At 37.5% G+C, this 24,167-nt stretch overlaps 1 protein-coding gene across 4 annotated transcripts in view; it reads right to left on the reverse strand.

Moving 5' to 3' along the window:
- The window catches only part of LOC114045698 (formin-like protein 2), a 371,038-nt gene that overhangs the window by 346,143 nt on the left and 728 nt on the right, over nt 1–24,167 (reverse strand). The window lies entirely within an intron of this gene.

A 24,167-nucleotide genomic window follows, 5' to 3' on the forward strand; every position in this document is an offset into this window, starting at 1 on the left:
AAAGTAAAATTGGGAAATACTGGATAAAATAAATAAAAATAAACCATAGATAACATTACATTTTAAAACGAAGTCAATATGTAGTTCAAAAGGATCCTTATGTACAGATTTATGGCATTTGAGTTTGACCCCACAGATCTAGTCCAACTCCTTGATTTTATAGATGAGAAATTGAGACCCAGAGAGGTTAAAGGACTTAACAAAATGTTATAGAAGACAGGCTGAAAATCATGGCTTCTAATTTCCCATCCAGTGCTATTTCCAATATAATGAGATGACTCCTTTCACAGTTTATATTTTTCTTACTTTCTTTATGAACTTCACACCTGACTATGAACATGCCAACATAAAAACCACAAGAAAGAAATCACAACAAATGGATAGTATTTTATTCATTACCTCACTGTCTGTCAATGAAGCTCGACATTTTAATTACTGAGAGCACACTCTGTAAATTTCTGTAATTAAAGGGGGGGAAAGCATGTAATGAGGAGGCTCTGGTTAATCTAAGCTTTTATTCTCATATATCCCATAAAAATTTATAAAGAATAAGAAAGGTTGCCTTCAAATGGACTAATGATGCTTTCAGGGAATGCAAGCGGTTTGATTTGGGCATTTTTTGATAAGTGTTTGTTATGGCAAAACAAAGTATAAGGTTTTTTTTTAATGCATGAATGTTAATAAAATGTTTTTTTTTTAAATTCTCCAAATTCCCAAGGGTCCTTGCTGTTGTTTAGTCATTTCAGTTGTGTCCAATTCTTTATGACCCTCCATTTGGGGTTTTCTTGGAAAAGATACTGGATTGGCTTGCCATTTCCTTCTCCAACTCATTTTAGAGATGAAGAAAGTGAGGCAAACAGGTTTAAGTGACTTGCCCAGGGTCACATAGCTAGTAAGTAGATTTCAACTCAGGTCCTTCTAACTCCAGGGCCAGCACTCTATCCACTGTGTCACCTAACCATTCCCCCAAAGGTCCTAGTCTTATCCTTTTTCCCACTACATTTCCTGAACTTCTATTGTAGTAATTGAAATATCCAAATAGGAGAAACGCCTTAACAGAAGAAAGGTCAAATGCATTTTTATTTCCTTAATATCTAGAACTCCATGGTCAACTATCTTACGAAGGAATGATTCATTTCCATTTGACTATTATAACCTCTCCCAGGTAATTAAGGCTTGGAGAGCCACTAGACAGTACTGACAACCTAACACTGTAAGTGACTGTAAATAATACTGATTGACTTTCATTAACAGCTAACAGCAAGCTGTGTTGAACAAGAAAATGCAATTAAAATATACAGTGTTGTCCTTTCCCAATCCCTCTTAATTCCAGTGCCTTCCGTCTATTGATTTCCTATTTATCCTGTAGGTAGCTTGTTTGTACATAGTTGTTTGCAAGTTATCTCCCTAATTAGACTGTAAGTTCCTCAAGGGCAGAGCCTATCTTTTGCCTGTGGAGTGCTTAGCATAGTACTTACACATAGTAGGCACTTAATAAATGTTTCCTGAGAGTTGAACATCAGTTATTATTGTTAGAATGCACCTGGTTTAAAATTGTACTTTCACATTATATACAAGAACAAAAGAATGATAGACAGATAGTAGGATGGTCAAAATGTTGGCTGGCTTTGGAATCATACCGCAACTACTTACTTATCTTTTGGGGCAGGGGAAGGATTTCAGGAACATTGTTGAATGACAGAGGCAGATCAGAAAATTAAGCAAATCTCTTGGGGAACGTCAGAAAGAGAAATTAAAAGTTGGGAGATTAGAAATAAAATAGCATGACAGCTTTTTCCCTTAATCTTGTGGACATCCTAATTAAGGCAAGTTTGAGGAAATAATTAAGGCAAGTCACAACAAATTCTGAAAAACAAAAATATTTGCCATTCATGAGGAGGTTACCATAATAAATGCCTATTTAGGTAAGATTCAAACAGCTAGGAAGCTGAAATAGCTGAGGGATTTTTTTTTTCTGCAATGGACTTTAAAAGGAAAGATAAATAATAAGTAAACAAGATACTATGCTAGGTTTATCTGGTTTTCTTCCTTTTTCCCCCTAAGCTGAGAGTATGTCCTGGGTTCTAGTGTAAGCTCTGACACCAAGAAAGTATATAGCTCTGGGCAAGCCATTTAATGGCTTGGCTTCTTCAATTTCTGCTTCTGTAAAATAGAACTCAATCTGAGGAAAGTGTTTTGTGAAGTGCCATGTATGTATGAATACATTATTAATACTCATAAATATGATACTGGAGCACTAGAGGATCATGAAATGCCATCTAATTTATCCTAAAAGAAGATCAGGGATATAGTCTTAGAATTTTTGAGGTATAGAGATTATTTAATTAAATCTACTCACTTTACAAATGAAGAAACCTGTGCTTAGAGATAAGAGAGTTAAGGTGACACAGTCAGTGGAGGAACTATGACCAAATGCCAGATTTCCTCAATTCCGGTTCAGAGTTCTTTTTCCTCTTATGTTTTTATTGCCTGTAGGCTTAGTTCTGAGAGCTGAACAAGTCATGGCATATGATTATGATGGTGTGCTATTGTGCTATAAGAAATGACGAGACAGGTGGTTTCAGAAAAAACATGGCAAGACCTGTATGAACTGAGAAGAACCAGGAGTTCATCGTACACAGTAACAGCAATGATGAGCAACTGTGAAAGAAATGGCTACTGTGATCAATGATTCAAGACAATTCCAAAGGGCTCACGATGAAAAAATGCTATCCACCTCCAGAGAGAGAACTGAGGAACTCTGTATGCAAATTTAAGTATAATTTTCTCATTTTTTTTTGCTTTTTTTCTGTGATAAGCCTAATATGGAAATATGGATATTTGTAAAGTTTTCTGCAAACCTTAAAGTACCACATAAATGCTAGCTATTATTACTACTGTTATTGCTAAAATAAAAAAATCAATAAAATTGATTTTAACTAGAAAGTCATAAAAAAATATGTTCAGTAAACTTAACTAATTTAGACAAATCTACATTTCTAAATTTCATTGAACAGTACTGCAAGTCAGCTTGGGCTCCTAAAAAGTGAAATGTTTATTTCTGATTTTTTGTTTTAAGAGTTTTTTCTCAGGTAATAAAATGTTTCTTAAGGAGAATATTTTCTAGGAAGATCCTGTATCCCCATCTCAAGTGTGTAAACACTACTGTTTCAATGTAGCTTTCCATTTCAATTCAGTTATAGCTTCCAAATTTTTCTTACCTTCCCTCCTATTTCCTTTGATTCACAAAGAATAGTTTGAGAAAGCAAATATTTTGAATCTTAACATAGCCACAAAGCAAAGTACATTTGTAATTCCAGAGAACACCAAAGGAGTCTTACCTATAAATCACAAGAGTTAACACATCCCTTCAGTAGCCTTCCCCCACACACCAAGACTAAAAATGATGTCCCCAGGGCTGCTACACTGAACTTCAGCCAAGTTCAAGAGCTTAATTACAATTTTATATCTTTTCTACTTAACACAGCAATACTTTGGATTCTTTTACAGCAACCAATATTTACTTGCTTCAAGGGTTAACACATAACCCTGACCATTAATAGAGGAGGGAAATGACACCGGAATTCTGAGAAAATAGCTGCTGAACATCACTAAGCAGATGAATATGTAACCTAATTTGTTGTTGTTGTTCAGTCCTATCTGACTCTTCATAACCCCATTTGGGGTTTTCTTGGCAAAGATACTGGAATGGTTTGCCATTTCCTTCTCCAACTCATCTTACAAATGAGGAAACTGAGGTAAGTAAACAGGGTTAAGTGACTTGCCCAGGGTCACACAGCTAGTGTCTGAGGCCACATTTGAACTCAGGTCTTTCTTCATCCACTGCACCACCTAGCTATCCTATAACCTAATTATGTGAACTTAAATAATAAAGGAAATGTGTGACTAGAGACTATGTGTGGAAGTAGTCTCATTACTGCATAACCATGCTTTATATATTGTTCTATACCATTAAAAATCCAGAGCTTCTAAAAAGAAGAAGTGGCTTTGGTAACTTCATCTCTGAAACTCCACCAACTGGCTTAATCCCTTATCTTGTACCATTTTGATTGTTAACAAAGCACTTTCACTTCTACTACTTTGCACTATTTTCAAAATAATCCTATGAGGTAAGTAAAAACACATGCTTTCTGGACAATCATGTGAAAATTCTGAATTTATAGTCTACAAATCGGAAGCTAGTCTTCCCCTCCCCCCGACTTCCCAATCCTGTCTAACCCCTACCCACCAGTCATCACATTTCCATCGTCAAAGGAAAGAAACTCTTTCCTCAAGCCTAATAGAGAGGATAGAAAGTATCTTTTCCTAGAACTTTTCAATTGATGAATGTTATAATCTGATGAAAAAGAGTTAGCTTACTCTTTTCCCCAGAAGATCAAAAGGACTAGATTAAACTGCCTAAACAGTAATGGCCTCTTTCTTATGGACTACCTTATTAACTTGTCTTCCATTTTAAAAAGTTTCATAATTTTTTACTTCCCACTGCACAAATCTATAACTTGTGAATTTTTATTATATATTACAAATAAATAAAGATGAAATCTTAAACTGTAGGACACATGAGAAATGGAGCAACACCAAGCAGGTCCAAAGTCAAGTAAAGACTTTTACTTAAAATATAAATTGAGGTAAGCGGATCTTTTTGACTTGAATTATGCAGATAATCACCTTGATTTTCGACTTTACATATAAAGCCTTCTTCACTGCTCTAGCCTATAACCATCTTTCCTTTCTCCAAATTTCTCTGGCACTCATTCAGCACAACACAGTTCAGTGTTCATTTTCCTGTTTCATCTGTGTATGTCTAGTTTGTCTTCCCCACTAGATCGTATAGTTTGTATGCTCCTTGAGGGTCAAGAGTCAAGTTCTCTATTTGGATTTGCTATTCTCCATAGCCCCTTGGGGCCAGCTGGAATCCTGACCTGGAATCAGGAAGACTCATCTTCCTGAATTCAAATCCAGCCTCAGACACTTACTAGCCATGTGATCATGGGCAAGTCACTTAATCCTATTTGCCTCAGTTCCTCATCTGTAAAATGAGCTGGAGAAGGAAATGGCAAACCATTCCAGTATCTTTTCCAAGAAAACGCCAAATGGGGTCACAAAGAGTCAGACAGGACTGAAAAGACTGAACAACAACAAAAACAGCATCTAGAGAAGGTTGGGAACATATGAGATGCAAATACTTGGTTACTCTTATGACGTCTAGATGTGAATCAAGCTGAAAATAAAACATCCTTTGGAATCTTTTCTCAGATCTCCTTTTCAAGATACTTCTAAGATACATATTAATGCCGAGTAATGATAAGAACTAGATTTACAAAAGGACCTATAGGTACATAAATATTCATAGCAGATCTTTTCTGGGGGTAAAGAATTAGAAACTGAGAGGATGCACATCAATTGGGGAATGGCTGAATAAGTTGTGGTATGTAATTATGATGGAATACTACTGTAACTGTACTATAAGAAATGATGAGCAGGATGCTCTCAGAAAAACCTAGAAAGACTTACATGGGTTAATGCAAAGTGAAATGTACTGGGTACAAAGTAACAGTGATATTGTAAGATGATTAGCTGTGAATGATTTAGCTATTCTTCAGCAATACAAGAATCCATGACAACTCTGAAGGACTTACAATGAAAAATGCCATCCATCCCCAGAGAAAGAACTGATGGTGTTTGAATACAGATTGAAGCAACTTTTGGGTTTTTTTTCCACTTTATTTTTCTTGAATTTTTGTCTACGTTTTCTTTCACAACATGACTATTATGGATATGTTTTGCATGACTACACATATATATCCTATATGCAATTGCTTGCCTTCTCAATGAGGGGGGCTGGTGAGGGAGAAAGGGAGAGAATTTGGAACTCAAAGTTTTAAAAACAAATGTTAAAAAAAATAAGAACTTAGATTTACAGTTGAAAAGATCTTGGCAATAATCCAGTCCCAATCCCCTATTAGATAATATATCCAGTTGTTCTCTTTCTGTCCACCACCTCCCACCCACCCCAGTGGAATGTAAGCTCCTTGAGGGCAGACACTGTGTCATTTTATTCTTTGTGTCCATAGTACAGAGCAAAGTGTCTTACATTCTGGCTCTTAATACATGTTAAATTGAATCTCTGAACTGAATTTTAAGGGATGAGAGAAGTGATTTGTCTAGCAGGGGTGGGGAACCTGCAGCCTCAAGGTCACTTGTGGCCTTCTAGGTCCTTGGGTATGGCCTTTTGACTGAGTTTTACAGAACAAATCCTTTTTTTTTAATTAATTTATTTTGATTTATCAACAATCACTTCCATAAGCTTTTGAGTTTTAAATTTTCCTCTCCCTCCCTCCCCAATCTGATATAGGCTATACATATACATTCCTATTAAAGATATTTTCACATAACAAATCCTTTTATTAAGAGGAATCCTTCTGTGAAGTTTGGATTCAGTCAAAGGGCTACACTTAAGAACCTAGAGGGCCACATGTGGCCCTGGGGCTGCAGGTTCCTCACCCCTGGAAGTCACAAAGATAGTAAAGCTGGGATTCAAATTCAGGTATTCTAATTCCAAATCCAGTGCTCCTTTACATCTTAATGCCTCTTAGGAGGTAAGTGAATGGAGAAAGACAGAAAACACAAAGCTATAGCTAACCTAAATTTAGAATGTAGCTTCAGATCATTGAAACAGCATGCTGGGGTATAATGTATTACAACCCCTTCTTTACACAGAAGGGGACAATGCCTGAACAAAGGCAGATGAAAAAGAAGAGACAAAGGGTCAAATTTTTATTTCTAGTTGAACCCTGTGTATCTTTTCCTTTGAAGTTAATAGGAATTCCACATAAAGGAAAGGAGCTAAGAAAGGGTTCAGAGTCTAGGAAGGTATGAGAAACAACCAAATGTAAAAACCTAAATCCAATTAGTTTTGAGTTCTCCAGAGAATAGAAGAGAGGAAAGAAAAGAAGGAACAGGAAAAGGAAGATAAGAGAAAACAAACTTTCGGAGTTAGGTTCATTTAGTCAAAGACACAGGGAAAACTCCACTGTTGCATACTATTTTTCACTATGTCTCAAAAGCCAGATAATGGTGATGACTTCCTGGAACATTGGGAAATGACATCGCCTAGCTCCAAACTCACTTTTGTTGAAGTAAAAATAAAATGTTTGTGATGCTATTGTGTGTCATTTTTATAATTAGCCTCTTCATTCACTATTGGCAACTATTGCCTTGAGCATTAGGATAAAGTCTAGCACCCAGCCAAGAATATTAGCACTGAGCTTGGAGTTTCATTCTAAAAGGCTGTCAGAATGGATACTTCAAAAGAAATGACTCGCATGCATGGACTAGGTCATGCTGATACTTCTTCACTGTATTATAATCCTTTTCATCTGGGTCTTTTTAAAGCAAGCTTATTACTTCCTTTCATGCAATGCTAAGCTGAGTAAATGACTACAGCCAATGAAATATGCAGTTTGACAGAATGGGTTCATACCTTCATCACTAAAACCCAATAAATTCAGGCAATTTTTAAAAATGTGAAAATATGCCACCAAAAAAGTATGTATGCAAGCATCAGTCTTCACAATTTAAAAATCCTTCAAAGTTCTCTTTAAACCACAGCTTCATCTGAGACTTTGAAGTCTACCATTCAAAAGTGTTCTATTTCCCCTATCAAATATTCTTTTATCTCAAAAACTCTAAACATTGTATTGCTGTTTTAAAATTCAGAGCAAACTTAACATTCACTAGTTTTTTCTTGATGAGAGGAGGAATAATGGTCAATTTCATTCAATGGAGAGTAATGCAGAAAAAAGATTTAAATAATCTCTCTCCTACTCCATAAAACAGACTTTGCATGACATTAGCCAAGTCCTAATAAACAACATCTTGGAAGAGAACCACACAATGAGTTACTAAGAAAATTCTGCCTATTGTGCCCATTGATAAACCAGTTAGCTTCTAAACCCAAATCATGTGAGAAGATAAGCTATTACTGATTTCAAATTATGGCATTATGGAATAGCAAGTATGTTTTCTAAGCAAAGTCAAACAGTGTACAGTATACACAAGTCTGCATTTCTACTAACATATGCCTCAGGATCCATAGAAAATATACAGCGACATGATTCAAATTTGCAGGAATAAGAGCCATTCCCCAATTGATAAATAATCAATTGATATGAATAGGCAGTTTTCTGAGAAAGATATCCAAGCTATCAACAGCCACATGCAAAAATGCTCCAAATCACTAATAATTGAAGAAATATAAATTAAAGCAACTCTTGAGGTTCCACCTTATGCCCATCAGATTGTCAAAATTGAAGAAAATGGGAAAGTGACAAATGTTGAAAAGACTGTGAAAAAGCAGGTATATTAATAATCAAGTGACCATGACCTTAAAAATATTTCCTTCTCTAAGTTGGCCACTTAGTAGTTACAATGTTACATGCTCCACCATATGCTCTCATTGAGAAAACAGTCACCCTTCCACTAGGTAGATAGAATAAGATGGACTAATGCCTTGAAACAGTTCTGTTCATTTTAGATACAGATTATAAAATTACCTGCAGATTATAAAAACCTTCAAGTAGATTCTATTTCTATGGCTCTTACCTTCTCTAACACTGACATATTACAAAATGTCCAACTACAGGCAAATGTGGCAAGAACAGTAATCACTAGGTATAATTCTTTTATATCATGATTACCATTCCCTTGACTCCCTTCACATTTAAAGCGGATTCAATTCAAGTTTTTATTAGGTGCCTAATAGGTCCGGCATCGTGACAGGTGCTAGGAATACAAAGACAAAAAAACAAGTTTCAAGAAGCACACATGGGGGGGTGAATAAACAGTACATAAATAAGTAAATATAATTATGTACAGAAAACAAATAAGAAGTCATTTATTAATACTTGGGGGGGGGGGGTCAGGAAAGGTCTTTTTTAGAAGATGGTATTTGTGGTAAGCCTTGAATGCAGCTAGGGGTTCCAATAGTAAGAAGAGAAATGAGAGCATTTTTGCATAGAGAACAAAGGCCCATGGACAAGACAAGGAATGTCATGTACAAGGAACAGTGTGTAGGCCTGTTCAGCCAGAATGTGGTGTGGCCTCAAAGTTACTATACACACATGAAAACTGAAGCCTCACATGGACACTAAATAGTTTCAGTGTTTAGTAGAAATCTAGTTTGGACAGCTAAGGTGGCACAGTAGATAGAGCCCAGGGCTTGGATTCAGGAAGACCTGAATTAAAACAGATCTCAGACACTTATTAGCTATGTGACCCTGGGCAAGTCACTTAAACCTGTTTGCCTCAGCTTCCTCATCTGTAAAATGAGCTGGAGAAGGAAAGGGCATACCACTCCAGAATCTTTGCCAAGAAAACCTCAAATGGGGTCACAATGAGTCAGACATGACTGAGAAATGACTGAACCTCTCCTTTTGCAGAACACAGAGTTATTATCTGCCTTGGGTTGTACTAAGTTTCATTAGCAACAGCAGATATATACCGAAGACATGAACCTTGCCCTCATGGGGTTTATCATTGTTCCTATCCTGAAACTGTATCACTATTATGCCCTTTCCAAGAAAACTGAAGGAAAAAAAAACTCTCTTAAAAAAAAAAGTTAAGATTCACAGCAGCAAGTCACAGGAGTAGGAACATTCATATTATCCAATGTCTGCCTTAAGCACTGCCTGTGGGTTCCAAACAGATCAGAAACTGGCATGCCAAAACACTACACAAAAGATCCTGGTAAAGTAACCCCAGGAGGAAATCTACATATTCAGTTTTCTAATCCTAAGAGTCAGGAAAGTTTTTGGACCTGAAACCATGAAAATCTCAAAATAAATAATTCTTTTGAAAAATGTATTTGAATTCTAACCCAGTGGCAGAAGTGCTACTGCATAAAGTCACTTCCTAGGAATGACTTTATAATGCGCTCCTGGAGCCAGATTATTAAAGTGAATTGCATTAAGGCAAAAAAAAAAAAAAAAAAAAAAAGGGCAGGCCTGACACATGCAGGTACCTTTACACAAATTACAGCAGAAACCATCAAATGAGCCAACGAAGAGACAAAAATATAAAACAAACATTTATTGAGTACCTACTATGTTCAAGGCAGGCGCTAGGGGCAGAGCACATGGTGATAAAAATGAAAAACAGTTCCTGTCTTTAAAGGGCTTATGTTCAAGTACGGGATATAACAGTCCTTTATCAACAACAGTATCCTGGATATTAAGTCAGGAAGACTTAGGTTCAAATCCTGCCTCTGATATTTACTAGCTGTGCGAGTCATGTCTCTCAAACTGGGTTTTCTCTGAAGAATTAAAATAATGTTACCTATAACTTATCCCATTATATTTTTATAATACCTAAATAAGATAATACATGTAAAACACTTCTAAAATTTTTAAGCACTATGTAAATATCATCATTATAAGTTAATATATAAAGGCTTACAGGAGGAGGTGGTGCCTCAACTGAACCTTGAAAGATACTAAAGATTCTAAGAGGGGGAAGTGATGAGGGAGTGTATTCTAAGCATAGAAAACAGGCCTAGAGACGTAACATTGTATAGAAGAAAGGGCAACTAGGTCAGTTTAGCTAAAATAAAGAAGCAGGGTACAGGTCTTTTTAGGCAGCATCATATGAGCAGAGTAGCAAAATGCAACACAGTGAAACAAGTGGATCTCTTGCATTTGGAACTATTTGGCATCTCAGGATTCCAAGGCTTGACTCAGGTTTACGACCTACCACTTCAATCAAGTCTCTCCTATCAGAAAGTGATAACTCCTTCCTCCCAAATATTTCTTGTAATGTATTACCTATGGGACACTTACGATTTTCGTTCTTCTACTGTTTTATAGTTAACTTAAAATTCCTCAAGGTCAAGTTCATACTTCTTTGCTAGGTACTGTGAAGTATATGCATAGCCACAGGTGTGTAGATCAATATAGACAGACACATATCTATGTATGTGTTTCTGTGTATACATATATATATATATATATATATACACACATTATTTTTTACATTCAGTAATGTGCACTCAACCAAGTGTCTGTTGAAGGAACAAATAAATTCCTACAAAATACACCGAGCACAAAATTTCAACGACATTAACTCAGAAGGCAGAAACAGGGCTAAGACTTTATCAACGTCTCAAGCCAAACAAACCAGAAAACTGCTTGGAGGAAAGATTTTTTTTTTCCTTTATGAAAGTCTTCTCCAGCACATTACCCACTTGTTTCACCGTATTACAACACAGCCTACCAATCTGGCAAGGCTACAAAACCACTGATGTTTTTTGGCCCTTCCAGTTTCCCTCTTCCTCCCCTTCTCCAAATTCACTGGTCTTCCTGTAAGTCATAATGAAACATGACCTTCATTTCACTGTCACTGAACTAGCAATCTAACACAAAGTTTCATTTCAAAACAATGACATACTATGCACATCTAACAACAGGCAGCCCGATGTGGTGAATGAAGTTGTTTTTTACATGCATCTTAGGGCTATTCTTGCTACTTTTCTAGGTAATACTTTTATCCAATACTTTAATACTTTAAATCCAATTTGATACTAGGACATATAAGGACCTGATACTTAGTTATATAGTAGGTAAACTTTGTGAGCAGAAAGAAACATAAGACTGAAGCCTTGCCCACAAAAGGTTTATAATCTCTAGATGGTCATATTAAGACACAGACAGAGATAAAACATATGAAGCATAATGGGACTAATTGAAAACTACATAAAACCAGTCCCATCTTTACAATCACTGTTCATACTCAGGTTATAAATTATAAGTACCATCACTGTGATATAATATATGGTGATTATGATACAAACAATATGACTTACAGTAAATACAGACGGAGAGAGAACTTTGGGCTACGAAAATCAGGGACACTGCTGTCCATAAGCAGGGATTTGAACTGGACCATGAAGGATAGCTATCAGTTGAATCAGAAGAAAAGAAGAGATTTGGCACTCCAAGCAAAAGATGCTAACAAAAAAGCTGGCAGAGGTATACCTTGTATTCATTTTGTGTATATGCTCTACATAGTAATATATGCACATGTTATTTTCTTCATTAGAATACAAGCTCCTTGAAGGCAGGGACTTTTTTCCCTTTGCCTGTATGTTCTGAGAGTTAAATGCTAGTTGGCTGACTGATTAGACATATACTAGAGACAATAAAGAGACCAATTTGGCTGAAGTAGAGGTTCATATGAGGAATTAGTAGAAGATAAGGCTGAAAAGGTAAAATGATAACCATAGAGAATCTCTGAAAATGATGGTGACCCAATCAAAGATTTCTAAAATATATGGAATATTAGAGTTATAATATTATTTCCAAAGTCTGATCCATTACCTTCATATAAGAGATGAGAAAAAAGGCCTAGAGAAGTAAAGGAATCAACTTAGTGGCCAACTCCCTCGTATCTCCTGACTCTTCTAAACCTACATTGTTTCTATATCTCGCAGGCTAGAACCCACAGATTCCTGTGTCCAAAGGTAATACTTGGGGAGGAAAAGAGAAAGAGCTAATGGAATTGAGAGACTCATTTATTCAACAAACATTTATCAGGCATCTATTGTATGCAGAGTACTAAATTAAGCGCTAGAAATAAGTCTAGAGGGAAACAACAATTATTTCCTGCTGTGGTGGTGATGACCAGCAAATGGCCTTCAGAGAAATAAGAGGTGGCAATGTGATGCATAAAGGAAAGTGGTATGTTAAGTATTGGCACTCTCAAATTATTCCTGAAATTATATTGAATCCCAGTCAAGCACTGAAAAGACATATATCCCCTATTCATTCTCTTAGTATATATAGTCCTCTTAACTTGTCCTGAAAATCTACAATCCGGTACACGTAAGTTGCTTTCTGATGACCTAACTACTATACAGCTTAGCAAAAACCTAGAGGAATAAATACTTAAGCATGTCCAGTAGGTTGACTTTTGCAATTGGAAGATAATGGGCAATGGAAAATGAGTCTGGATGTTAGTATTTCCCAATAGTGAGGGTTAGTTGGGTTTGGAAGTATCCCAATAGAAGTGACGGAAACCTCAGTTTGGATCATTTAGAAGAGGAGCATTAGGAACAATCCTGTGGCAATTTTTTCTTTTATGATATGTTTGTTCACTCAAAAAGTGAATTCAAGTAATTTATGAAGAGGATCAAAGATAAGGGACTAAGTCTAATTCAGCAAAGGTATAAGAAAACATAAAAAAAATTTCTTTTCTAGAGTCATCTTTAAAATTATCCCAACTTCTGCAATTACTGATGAAAAAAAGATAGGAAAAAGCAGCCTAAGAAATTGGGGCATCATTCTGGGGATGATAAAAAAAACTATAGGTTATTTAATAATAATTAATTCACTCATTTTAAATGTGGATTAGGGCAAGATAACAATAATAGTTAATATTTATGAAATCACTTTATATATGTATACACATTTCATTTGATCCTCAAAGCAATAATGTGCAGTAGGCATGAAAAGTTGAATGATTTGCCTAGAACCACACAGCTCCTAGCAAGTATCTGAAGAAGCTTTCAAATTCAGATCTTCCTGACTGTCTATCTAGATGCTACCTAAATACAAACCAATACAAAAAAAAAATCCAGATTTTTTCCCCCTAATTTCAAAGGTGGAGAAAACAACTAGGTGATGAGTACTACTTTTTTTAAGTCTGTTTCCCAACCAAAATAAAGTTTGTCCAAAAAGAATTATAAGACTCAGAAAATTAAGTGTGTATATAAAAATGTACAAGGGCAGCTAAGTGGATAGAGCGACAGGCCTAGAGTAAGGATGACTCATCTTCCTGAGTTCAAATCCAACCTCAGACTTACTATCTGTATGACCTTGGGCAAGTCACTTAACCCTGTTTAACCCTTAAGCCTGAGTTTCCTCAGCTGGAGAAGCAAATGACAAACCATTCTCAGACAAACCAGTATCTCTGCCAAAAACAAACAAACAAAAAAAAAAAATGGGGTGACAGAGTCAGATGTGACTGAAAAATGACTGAACAATAGAATATACAGAATGTAGAATTTCTAAGACAATTAGAGACAAATGAATATCTCCCCAAACATCCAAAGCTGAGCTAGTTTCAGCTGAAGCTGGTTTCAGAAAGAATCTTTTGGTCAGAATCACAGAATTTCAGAATGGGAAGGGATCTCAGTGACCGTATAGTGGAACCCAGCTCTGAAAAAGCTGTTTGACAAATGGTTATACAGTCTTTGCTTCAAGAGCTCCAATACGGGCAAACCCGCTACCTTCTAAAGCAGCCATTTCTCTTTTGGATAGCTCTAGTAATTTGGAAGTTATTCCTTCCTCAGGTTCAAGAAGACCTAAAGAGCCCCAGATTAATCTAGTTTTCAGACAAAAGCCCTGTTGGCAGAATTCAGATGTGCTGGGCTTCTACATGAAAATGGATCTCACAATTCCATTAATCAAAAATACTCAGGAATAAGGGTGATCCAGAGCCAGTTAAGACCTTACACTTACCATTGGACAGGTTCTCTTGAACATATCCCAGGCCAATCCAGATTTGCACTTGGTTGGTTGTAACCCCTCCCTTCTCTCTGGGGTTCAGCTTCCTCTGGATCTAGAGGGTTGGAGTAGATCATTGCAAAGCTACTTTGCTACACTTAGCTCTAAACTAATGATGGACTTTCTACTACTTAGAAATAAAATAATTTCAAGGCAAATTTTAATGGAGCAAACTATATAATTTGTAAGAGTGCTGCTTGAGTACAAGTCTAATCCTGTCACCTACATTTAATTTTTCCAGCTGATATTAGTTCCCACAATGCTTCATTTTCTGATGCCCCAAAGCTGAATGAGATCACTGTCCATGGATGGTAGAGGAGATCTCTCATAATTCTCTCTGCTTATGAAGGTAGTCATGTACATTCTCTTACTCATCCTCCTCTGCGACTCACCTCCTTTTCCCATGCCCCACAAATATGAATCCATAATCTATAGTCCAGTATAAAGATTTTTCCTCTCCTTATTCTACACCTTTTATCACCTTATGGCCAATTACAGAAGGGTCTTCTTTTATCATACAGCCAAACACCATTCTTCAAGGATTTACTGAAATCCCTAAGTAGAAATGAGGCTGCAATTTTTTCTCCTTCTACCTTTCTGCCAAACACACACACTATCTGTAATGCCCAAAACACTAAAGATGATGAATTATAGAAACAGATATTTGCCAACATATCTGACCAGCTAATGAGAGCTGACTAATGAGGCAATGTGGTGTAGTGGAAAGACACTAGGCTGGAAGTCAAGACACCTGCATTTTACATCCAGCTGTACCACTAACCAGCTAGATAACCTTGAGCAAATCACCTCTGCTCTCTGGGCTTATCTATAAAATGAAGGGTTGGATTAGATCATTTCAAAGGTTCTTTCCAGCTTTAACATTTTATAATTCAGTAGGTCCATGGTAACAAAGAATAACCATTCAATTTTTGACTTGTTCTATTACTATTTCTTTCCCTAAAGATTCTTTATACTTCTCTAAGTATGAATATTTGTCTATATTACATGCCCCTAATAAAAACAAAACTGTTTACATTTCACAAGCATACTTCAATTTCACAGGCCTTATATTTTCAAACCAAGAAAGCAGGCTCAAAAATTGTCAAGTCTCAGATCACGGAAAAGATCTGAATAAAAACCAACAAATAATTAGCCTTGGAAATAGGAATAAATGCCAAAGCATAATTAATTCATTTGTAACTTTTTTTCCCCTGCTGTGGTTTGGGGGCCAGCACTCAGTCTTTAGCCATAAGACAAAGAACTTTTATTAGATGTTTGTATTACTTCTGTCCGCTTTGGACTGAAAGTGGAGGAAAGACCAAGTCCAATCAGCTTTGCATGGCAGCTAGCATAGCACCATATGTAGTGGTCTCTTTGTTACACTTGTTATTCCTTAAATAGCCAGATGAACATCCACTATTCAACCCACTACCGAAAGAGAGTCCCTTCTATAATTAATTTTTAAGATCATAGAATATTTGAGCTGATGGGATTTTAGAGATCTTCTAGAATCTAGACCAAACTTCTTATTTTTCAAAAGGAAAACTAGGCTCCAGGGAGGGCAACTTACTCAAAGTCACTCAGATAATGAAGGTCACACAGATGGAGGAGGACTTGGGCATTTTGTAGCAGAAAGATCAGAGAACTAAGGTTCTTGGGTTCTGATGCTGGTTCTGGCTCTAATTAGCTGGGTGACCTAACAAAGAAATCATGTACTCTCTCAGGGCTTCAGTTTCCTTATCAATAAAATGAAAGCATTGCACTAGATGGCCTCTACAGTCTCAGTTCTAACATTCTATAACTTTTTTTAAAGGAAGGGATCCTGTCTTTAATTTCTCTTTCATTTTTCTAATTTGCTCTAATTTCTTAACGGAGTGTTCAATTCCATCCCCAACCATCATTCACCTTTTCACTCTGGTTCAAAAATTTTGTGGGGCTCTTTTAAAAGCCATCCCTTTCATTAGCTTATTTTATATAATAAATAGCCTATATTGTAGCTGGTGTTTGATTTACATGACCAAAACAAACAAACAGAAAGGAAAAAGAAGTCAGGCTCCAGAATTACACACTTAGTCCCATGGAGAAGTTCAGAATCTTAGTTATTTCAAGCAGCAACTGTCATACCTGAGCACCTCAGCACAGGGCATGGGGCCAAAAATGTGAATAATTTGATAGCTTCCCCAAAGACAAAAACTTAAGATAAACCAAGCCATTGGCACCATCTACTGCACAAAAGCAAATTGAGTAAGATTACCCCTAGAGATAAATGGATCTAAACACCATTGCTTCCAAAAGCCAATACCCATGGGGATCTATATGTGTAGTGTTAAGGAAGAGAGACAGGAACTAAAACTGTTTCATCCTTAACCCCTTGCAATGCTCCCTTCAAGGACTTAATTTATTCCAGGGATAAAGATTTTAAACAGAGGCTGCTCTGGCCCCCCTTAACCCAGCTGAACACAAAGTTTTTATAATTCAAACAGGAGCAGACAGGCTTCGGATATTTGTGAAACAAAAGTCATTCAAATCAGGTATAAATGACAGAGGAACACTGTAAATCTGATCAGTGGAAACATTCAGAATTTCCACAAAAGCACACAGCGTTTGCCACAATCGTGGCCACCCATGAGCCCAAACCCCAAAGTCCAAGTTTCTTTTCACGCTCCTTTAAAAAAAGTTCAGAACAATATTTGGCTTTATCAAGTTATATTCCAAACAGGAACAAACATGGAATCTTACATGCCAAGGATTTAGGGTCACTTCATTTATGGGTCAGTGGTCATGGGGGGACATAAGTCAATGGCAGTTCATTAGACAACACTTCAGCCAACCAGCTCCTCCCAGATAACATTTTCAAACTATGGTATCAGTTCAAAAGAGCAGAATGTTTGGTTAAGTATTTTGACAAAAGCAGAGAGAGAGAGAGAGGACCACCCTGAATTAGGAGCAGACACACATTTTAAACAGCAGGGAAGGGAGAATAACAAAGAAAGGTGTCTCAATACCTTGAGTTCCTAGGGTTTGAATAGATGGAGACACACATTTGACTTACACCCTGCTGGAGCAGTCTTATAAGTGACTCTTGATAGAAGATGAGAAGCTAAAGCTTGTGAACACACTCACTCATGACTCGAAAGCCAGAAATTTCCCAATATCTATTAGAAGAAAAGCCTCGGCAGGGGAACCTAATTGAGCAAAAGGTTCCTATGTTTGTTTAATTAATGACCTAAGATTAAGAGGCTTTCCTCAAATAACCACATAGCTTTTCACTCACACCCTTGCTCCTGAAGTCTTTCTCTTCATGATGAGCCAATTTCTACTTGGAAATTCAAAGATGATCAACTAAGCTTCCCACTTTTGCTGCCGTGTTTGCTATTTCAGCATTACTTATTCAATCTGAAAGTCAAGAAGAGCCCCCTCTATAGACAACTTCACCTTTTTTCTGGGAGGATCGTGTATTCATCAAAATCAAGGGACTTGGGGAGAGGGGGGTTTTCAGTCAGCCTTTACAAACTCTTTGTTGTTTTGTTTGTTTTAAGTTGAATCTGTGACTTTTTTTTCCCCTCTCCTTTACAGCTCGTCAGTCATAAGATGACATTTGAGATACCTTCCAACTCTCAGATTTCATAACACCAGACCTTCAAGGTGGCAGATTACCCCTTCATCATGGAGAGACGGTATCCCTTACCTGAATAAAAGAATTAGACTATACAAGGCTTATAGGACATCTAGTCCAGCCTCCCACCTCATATCAGAATCACTTCTTTAGCATTCCTCCTTCAACTAAATGCTCAATTCCTTCCCCTATAATTATTCACCATTTCTCAATGGTTCCAAAATTTTATGGGAATTTTTAAAGTCATTCTTTCTCTGCATTCTCTCATCAACTTATTTTAAATAAGTATATCATGTTCTAGCTGAAAGCGAACTGAAAGATGAGCATCCATCACACTGACAGGGAGCTCACTACTTCGGGGGGGGGGATTATGTTTTAGGGTAATAACACTTGTTACAAAGTTCTTCATCATATTTAGTCAAAGGCAAATTCTCATATTGACCCTAGTTCCATCCTCAGGCACAAGTATAGAATAAGACTATTATTTACTCCACAAGATAACTCTTCAAATATTTGGGAAAAGTTAATGAATAAAAACCTCCTTACATTTTGCATGGTGTTTTATATGGTTCAAAATATTCTCATGATCATTTGAAACTCACAGTAATTCTAGGAGTAAGCAGACAAGCAGTAACACTACTTTTTTTTGGTCCATATCTCTAAGTTCATCAATGTGGGGGATGTCTCAGCCTGCAGCATGACAATCTGTCTGTAACTTATAGCATTAGAGAGTAGTCCAGGGCAGTAACTTACCCAAGGTCACCCAGCTAGTATGTGTCAGAGGCAGGACCTGAACCCAGGGTTTCCTGATTCCAAAAGCAGCCTCCTCTATACACTACGCCAAGATGCCTCTCACATCCTTATTTACTGTTGATGAAACTGAGGCCCAAAGAAGTTGTGATTTGCCAAAGATTACATTAAATTAATAGCAGATATGGAATGAGAAATCAAGTTTCTTGACTCTTACAGAGATACCAACATCTTTTCCCTTTTCTAAAGTTGTATAAAAACCTTCAATCACTTTCTTCTACTGGAAGATAGTTATTGGATCAGCTACAGCTGATCCCATATTCACAGCTACCCCATATTCACAAACAGATCACTGTTTTTAGGGATGTTATCACAGAAGTTTAATAATTCAATTTAATAGGTGTTTATTAAGAGCCTGCTATGTGAAAGGCACCATGTTAGATGTTAAGGGGAATACAGAGGTTAAACAGGACACAATTCCTGCACTCAAGAAGCTGATGATGATGGTGAGTAACATTTATACAGCACTTTAAGGCTTGCAAAGTATTTTATATATAATCTCATTTGATATAGGATGCAGAAAGGGAGAAAAGACACAAATAATTATAACACAAAGTATATAGTGTCATAGGAGAGGGAACAAGTGAAATCTATTATTTCAGAGAAGAGAAAGCTCCTTCAGTTGGCTTGGATGAGGGAACGCTTCCTAGGAGAGGTAGTATTTGATCTGGGTCTTAAAAGACAGATAGGAAAAAATAATAAATGGATCTCATTTGGAAGGCTTTCAGAGAACACTTGATAATCTCTAACTTATACTTATCTCTCCAAGGATAAGATGGCTCTGCTTGACACTATCTGGAAAGCCCAAAATTGGGTGAAGCGAGATGTTTCTCTCTTCCAGGGTATGCCTTCCAACAAATCAGCAAGTATAGGCTGATGGTTCAATGAGTCCCTGCCAATCCATCTGCTAAACAGACTTCATGGCAGTTGCTTTCCTTGGAAGGTGTTGAAAGGGAGTAATTTCAGAGAGGAAAACTTAACAAATGTTAGAACTTGACCTTCCTTGTTCCTTTCACAAGTAATCAGTATTTGTAGTTTAGGTGTCTGAATGATAAGCCCAATGATTGGAGACTTCATGCCCATTCATTTAAAAGATTTGGCCCAGAAAGGGCAGGGAAGTATTCCATACGAGGTACTTGGATTCTGTCATTGCAGAATAACCTCTAGACTAGGATATTAGATTCATTCCAAAGTGAAAGTTGCAAATGAAATCAGAGACCATGATAATAGCTTATGATGTCCACTAGGTCCTAAGGTAAAAAGTCCAAAGGTATTTCACTTAGGTCACCAACAAAACCAACTTTTAAAAAATCTTTAACCATCTTGGACACAGTTCTAACTTAAGCCCAAATGATTAAAGACTTTGTGTCCTTGTCTCTGTGTCCTGAACCCTAAGTCTCCCTAACAGCAAATCACAGGATTCCTGGGCCTCCTCCCACGTGTCTTTTCTTTAGCAACCAGAGCTTGACAACCTCAATTTACTATTAGTGGGTTAAGTACAAAAAACTAAAAAAAGGGAGCCCAGTAAATTTAATTGAAAGCAAAAGCAGTTCTCATTATCCAACATTAGAAAGCCAATTCCCTAAGCTATCCAGTAGCTCTTAACCTATATTTTTAGATCTGCTTGCATGAGCGGCTTTATTCTTTCTTTAGCTGCTCCATTTTTTTTTCTGTGCTACAAGAATGGAGAAATAAATAAAAAGGATCCTTCCTTCTAAAACTCAGAAAGGACAAAATATTGGGGGATGGCTCTTTCTGGGCAAAGGATTGAAGACTGTATTGAGTGCAGTTTAGATGCACTGAGCAAAGTGATAAACAGGCTCAGGAAAAAGTGCCCAGTACAGAAAGGAAAGTTAGGCACATAATATTTGTGTCTGTCTTTTCAATCACATTAACATACTTAGATAGCTATGAAACCATCCATAACAGCCTCCTTGAAAATACAGACTAGGGCTATCACTTCACAGCACTGCAATAAAGATATATTTGATGCCTAACAATAATAATAGCTAATACTATATAATGCTTTGCATTATTTAAAGATTTGCAATCATTTTACATAGATTATCTCATTTGATCCTCACAATAACCCTGTGATGTAAGCGTTAGTATTATTTACACTTTACAGATGCCTATGAAATTAGGCTATCATTTAAACACGATCTTTTTTTTTTTAACTAGGGATGCTAGAGATTATGAACACTACTATATTTAGGTCTAAATCACACTGAAAATAAAGCTGAGGAGAGTTGACTGAGAATGGTGATTTCCTTCTCTAGCCCATTGTTTTTTTTTATTTGACCCTCATTTGGATGACCCTTATTTACCTATAAGAATTACTACTTGTCCATTTATACTAAGTTCCTATAAACCTGGCCTTCCCATAAACTTCATTGACTCTAATTCAACAGTATACTCTTCTCTCCACTTCCCCTTCTACCCACATCAACCAATTCAAAACAGATTGATTCAATTAACACATATAATCATAATACCATTCTATCTGGAAGACTGGTGGGAGGCTCATTCACTGATGAGGTTTCATTCTCTTTTATGATTTGATAACACTGACTGCATCTAACCAGAAATAACCTATACATATGTCATCTTAGTTTTTATTCTCCCTTCCCCAGGCTGCAAATAATCTAAAGCCCAGAGCAAAAAAGGAATTCTTTTTTTTATGGCAGGACTGCCTCAGATGTTGACATTGACTTTGTATTACAAAGGTACACATTTTTGAATAGTGTTACTAGCTTGTTTTCTGCACCACAGGTTTTTATGAGCTTTGTTAGACATTAGACATAGAAGCTAATAAAGTTATGTTGATATGCCAATATAATCTCTTGGCAGTTTCTCTACAAATCTTCCACCTGAGCCTTTGTCCTCCCAATTTGATGCCAAAAATCAAAACAGTCTGACTGAGCAGTTCTCAAACATTTGCTTTTGCAAAGTATACAGGGTCATAGGTAGAAATTTCAGAAAAACACTCACTGGGAGGAAAATTATTCTACTTGGGACCTCCCTCAGTGCCTTTATTGCTCTAAGTGTTGCATCCTCTCATGTTATTTTCTCAGAGAGCAGCCACTAAGCAGGACTCCAGTGATCCAAGTATCACCTCCACAAGAGGCCCCACAAACCAAGACTTCCCTAAGTTTTGTCTCTCTTAGCAAGAGGGTCAGATTTGATGTATTTTACTTTTAGAGGTTAAGGATTTTGTAAACAACTAAGAAAGAAAATGTCTCTAGCAACTGCACATTGTACAGTAGAAGTAGCCACAGCAACAACCACTGCCCCAAGGCACTCTAAACATAAAAACATGAATGGTCACATGAGGAATCTGTAACTGCTTGAGAGAACATTAACAAAAACCCACCAAACTAATCACTGGTCATCCATTTCTTAAAGATTAATCCATGCCATATGTTATTAACCGATGGAAATGCTGAAGGCTCATGTTAAAAAAAAAAAAACTGCCCAGATGAGCCAAACTTAATTAAATTGTTATTATTATGGCTGCTACATCACAGGTTTGCCTGTGTCACTGCCCCTTCTACCACAAGCATCTACACACACCCACACAAACCCACAGTGGGGATAGGCAAACTACATAAGAGCAGGAGGTGAGATAGGGACCACATGTTTGTTCAGAAGGTTTTATACAGAGAACATGCTTCTCTCCAAAAAGGCAGGTCAAGAATGTGTCCAGACTGCCCAGAGAGGTCATTGGGACTATGCTGTTTCATTTCCTAGTAACCCATCTTATACAACTGTGGGAGCAGCTGCAGGAGATCACAGAAGGAACAAGGCAAGACAGAGTCAATGCAGTCTGTCTTTCTTACTGCTTCACTACAGTTTCTAGGTGGTGTAAAACAGCATTCTCCTGTGTGGCTGTGCATGCAAGACACAGGAAAGCCATAGCTCAGAATGTTGATCTCCATAGCAAATGGCCCCCTTTTAAAGGCCTATGGAATGGGAATAAAATGTCACAGACAACAAAGTCCATGGTACAGTGGTACAGCAATCCCACACCTCAGAAAATGCAGTTTTATCTCCAGTGGTTTCCCTCAGAGGTCGTTCTTCAAAGCAGACACCTTAAACAACTGGGAAGAAGAAAAACAGCAAGGCAATCTATCATTTGCCTTTAGCCAAGTTTTTCTCAAAACCTAGACTCCCTGTTGCTTATTGACTTCCAAATAAGTAAGGGGGCAGAAACTGAAATAGAGTACCTCCAGATGAAAAGAAAAGGAAGCTATTAAACCCTTTTTGTACCCTCTTTCCTCCACCGCCCCTCCCCAAAGGGCCTGGATGCCTTTGGGGCACCTGACTGCTTAAAGATATCAGGTTCCGTGTATTTGGAGCTAGTTCCTCTCCAGATCTCTGAATGGAAAGGGGAAAAGTGTTGCCATAACCTGTTCTCTCCTAGGCCTACAGCAGGAGATAGTGAGAAACTTTGGTGCCAATAACCAAAAGAGAAGGAAAGGTTTTTGTCAAAGGGAGGAAAAATTCCAAGATGCTAGACAGCTGAGGAAAAGAGTTGGGAAGGAGAGGAGTTGAAAGGGAAGGGGATAGGCTGCTTAAAGAGTTAAAACAGAGAGTAACCTGAAGCAGCTCCCCCCAAAACTGCACATTTTTTGTGCCCTCAAAACTTAAGACGAAACAAAGCCTATTCAAAGCAAAGTGTCTCCCTGATCATTTGTTCCTTATTTCGGGTCAACCACTCCTAACTTTCAGAGGGGTTATGCTTAGGGGTTGTCCTTTACTTTCTACACTTGGCAAACGAGATGCAGACCACTCTTCCTCCGAGATGAGGAGGAATTAGCGGCAGGGGGCTTGGCCACAGCTGCGGAAAGGCCGAGACGGAATAACTTTGCTTCTCCCGGGTGGCCCCCATCCTCGCTTCCACAGCCACATGGGCCGCATCTTCCCCACTACAAAGCCAGCCAGAGCCCAGCGGGCCTGGGCGGGGACCCCATCAGTCAGTGCAAAGTGGTTAGAGGTACAGACCGCTGCATCTGTGGATGCTGTCTGGGCTTTGCGGGTGTTTAAAAAGAAGAAGAGCTCCAGAGAACAGCCCCTCTCCTCCTTATGCCAGAGGGCCCCTCTCCGCCTTCCTTTCACACACACACACACACACACACACACACACACACACACACACACAC

This window comes from Vombatus ursinus, unplaced genomic scaffold, assembly GCF_900497805.2.
Source record: "Vombatus ursinus unplaced genomic scaffold, bare-nosed wombat genome assembly UNPS02014779.1, whole genome shotgun sequence".
NCBI classification, from domain to species: Eukaryota; Metazoa; Chordata; class Mammalia; order Diprotodontia; family Vombatidae; genus Vombatus; species Vombatus ursinus.